The following is a 3,625-nucleotide window of genomic DNA, read 5'->3' on the forward strand; positions in this document are numbered from 1 at the left end:
AGCCCAGGCACCCTAAAACGAAAACCCCCACAAAAAAAAAAAAAAAAAGAAAAGAAACGCACCTCATAGATAAAGACATACATAGACTAAAAGTGAAGGGTCGGGAAAAAAGATATTCCATGCAAGCGGAACCCAAAAGAGAGCTGGAGTCACAATACTGATTTCAGACAAAATAGACTTTTAAGATAAAAACTGTAAGAAGAGGTAAAGGACATTATATAGTAGTAAGAGGGCTAATTTGTCAAGAAGATAAAACACTTATAAAGATCTATGCACCCAACTCAGGAGCACCCAAATACATGAAGGAAAGACCACTAGATCAGGGCTGGCAGGTGGTGTGGTGGTTAAGGCTCTGGACTCCCACATGACCAACCTCAGTTCAAGTCCTGGACCTGGCGGCTTGCTTTCTAACTCTCCCTTGCTCACTCTCTCTTTCTATGGCAAAACTCCTGTGAAATCAATCCACCTGAATGAACTTTAAATAAAATAATTATTTTTTAAAAAAAGACTTCTAGGGATCAGCAGTTAGTGTAATGGCTATGTCGCTGGACTCCCATGTAGTCGACCATGGTTCAAATCCCAGACCCAGACAGCTTAAACTCACGCCAGGCACGTGTGCATGTGTGCCCAAGATACCAAGAGGAGAATGGAGGAGAAGGGATTGCAGCGTGGCCATCCCCCGAGGGGGGGGGGGGATTTCTTGCTTTCTGTCTCTCTGTCTTTCTGGCGAGTGCATGTGCCCTATAGTGAACTCTCCAAAAAAAAAAAGAAAGAAAAATAAAAGAATAAAAGACTGCAAATCTAAAAGGAAAGAGACTGTAATACACTAGTTGCTGGTGATCTCGACAACTCACTATCTCCTTTGGACAGATAATCTAGATAAAAAAAAATAAGTAAAGAGATATAGGATCTAAACAATATCATAAATCAAAAAAGCTTGACAGACATCTATAGAACTTTCCACCCAAAACTCATGAAATACACATTTTTCTCACCCACACATGAAACCTTTTTGAAGATTGACTACATGATAGGGCACAAATCAGCCTTTACAGATTCAAAGGCATAGAAACCATGTCCAGTATTTTCTCCGACCATGATGGAATTAAGCTTGATATTAATTTCAGAATAAACCCTCAAAAATACACAAGCATATGGAAATTAAACAACCTACTCCTAAATGACTTCACAACTATGAATAAATTAAGACTAAAGTCAAGTATTCATTGAAATCAATGATAGTGAGTACACAAGTTCCAAAACCTATGGGACACAACAAAAGCAGTCATAAGAGGGAAGTTCATAGCAATTAGTGCACATAAGAAAAAGATGGAAGGTAGCATATGGACAACCTAACATCAAGCCTCCAGAAACTGGAAAAACAAAACAAAGCCCAAAATAATGCCAGGAGAAAAGAAATAACAAAGATTTGAGAAATGTACACATGTTGAAATATTCACTTTGCAAGCTAAATAATGTGATTGAATGTATAAAAGAAATTGAAATAAAAAAGATTTGAACTGAAAAAATGAAATAGAAAATAAATAAACTATACAGAACATAAATAAAACCAAAAGTTGGCCTCTGAAAAGATAAACAAAATTGACACACCATTAGGTGGACAAATAGAAGTACCATATGATCCAGCAATTCCACTCCTGGGTATTTACCCAAAGGACAGGAGAATGCTCAGTCGGAAAAGCACTTGCACAACTATATTTATTGCAGCATTATTCACAATTGCTAAGACATGGAACCAACTCAAATGTTCACAAACAGATGAGTAGATTTTAAAAATGTGGCACATATACTCCATGAAATACTACTCAGCCATTAAAAAAAGGCAAGGCCTTGGAATTTGATAGAAAGTGGAAAAATGTGAAGAACTATTGCTGAGTGAAGCAAGTCAGACTATGAGAGAGAGACATTGCATGTCTCCACTTAACATATATCAACTTTCCGCACTCTATGGTAGAGAGAAAAAGTCTAGAGAACATAAAAGCATTAAAAATTGTCATGGACACTAGAGACCAAGTGGAAGGAAAGCATGGAAGGGGGAGAGTGAAGGAAAGGAAAGTTGAGGGGAAAATAGAGAGGTAAGGCATTTGTGGGACACAGATATGCTTTATTATCTGTTAATGAGGATATATAGAGTATTCTCAACAGGGCTGGACTAAGGTGTATATCATGCTGAGTAAAGTCTCTTTACAATCTAAATGTTATATTGCGACTGAATGCATAATAAATAAATAAATAAAAGAGAAGAAAAGTGAAAGGAACCAGATAAATCAAATTCACAATGAAACAGGCAACATTACAGCAAATGTAACAGAAATACTAGATCATACTAGGACTGACTATACGCCAACAAACAAGAAAACTTGGATGAGATGGACAAATTCCTAGGCACATACATTCTACCAAGATTGGATCAGGAAGACATAGAATGCCTAAATAGACTCACAACAAGCAATGATACTGAATCAGTAATAAATAACCTCCCAACAAAGAAAAGCCCAGATTCCGATGGCTTCTCTTCTGAATTCTATAAAACTTTTAAAGAAGAATTAACCCCCATTCTACTCAAACTATTTCTAAAGATCAAAATGAAGAAACCCTCCCAAACTCATTTTATGAAGCCCCCATCACCCTTGTCCCCAAAACAAGTAATGGCATCACAAAAAAGAAAACTACAGACCAATATCTCTGATGAGTATAGATGCAAAAATTGTCAACAAGATTATAGCAAATCATATCCAACATCATATAAAAAATATTATACATCTTGACCAGGTAGGCTTTATTCCAGGGATACAAGAGTGGTTCAACATATGCAAAACCCTAAATGTAACACACCATATTAATAGAAAGAAGGATAAAAGCCATATGATCATATCAGTCAATGCAGAAAAAGTGTTTGATAAACTACATCTCTTCATGATCAAGACTCTCAATAAAATTGACATAGAAGGGAAATTTCTCAACACAATTAAAGCTACCTATGAAAAACCCATAGCTAATATCATACCAAATGGGGAAAAACTGGGAGCTTTTCCACTAAAAACTGGCACAAGTCAAAGATGCCCACTTTCTCCACTCCTTTTCAATATAGTACTGGAAGTCCTTAGCCAAAGCAATCAGAAAAGAGAATAAAAGGCATTCAAATAAGGAAAGAAGAGTTTCAGTTATCTCTATTTGCAGATGGCATGATTGTATACATAGAAGACTCAAAGGTATCCGTGAAAAAACACCTGGAAGTGATAAATGAATACAGTAAAGTTGCAGGATACAAAATCAACATACAAAAATCTGTATCATTTCTTTTTCTTTTCCAATTTATTTATTTGCATTCATTCACTGTACATCATTACAGCATACAAAATGAGATTTTCCATACAGAGTACACTGTATATTGTCTCAATGAAGCACATCAGTAAACATGTTATTCTTAACAAATGATCTTCCATTTCTTGTTTTCTGTATGTTTTGCTTTTTTCTCCCCATTCTTGGTTCCCTATCTCTTACCCTCTGCCACCTCCTGTTCTCCTCCCACACTGTCTCTGTTATCTATGTTTGCTTTCTATACCATTTTCCCCCCACATTTTATTGAATCACCAAAGACCCT

Source organism: Tupaia chinensis, unplaced genomic scaffold (assembly GCF_000334495.1).
Source record: "Tupaia chinensis unplaced genomic scaffold, TupChi_1.0 Scaffold000232_1, whole genome shotgun sequence".
Taxonomy (NCBI): Eukaryota; Metazoa; Chordata; class Mammalia; order Scandentia; family Tupaiidae; genus Tupaia; species Tupaia belangeri.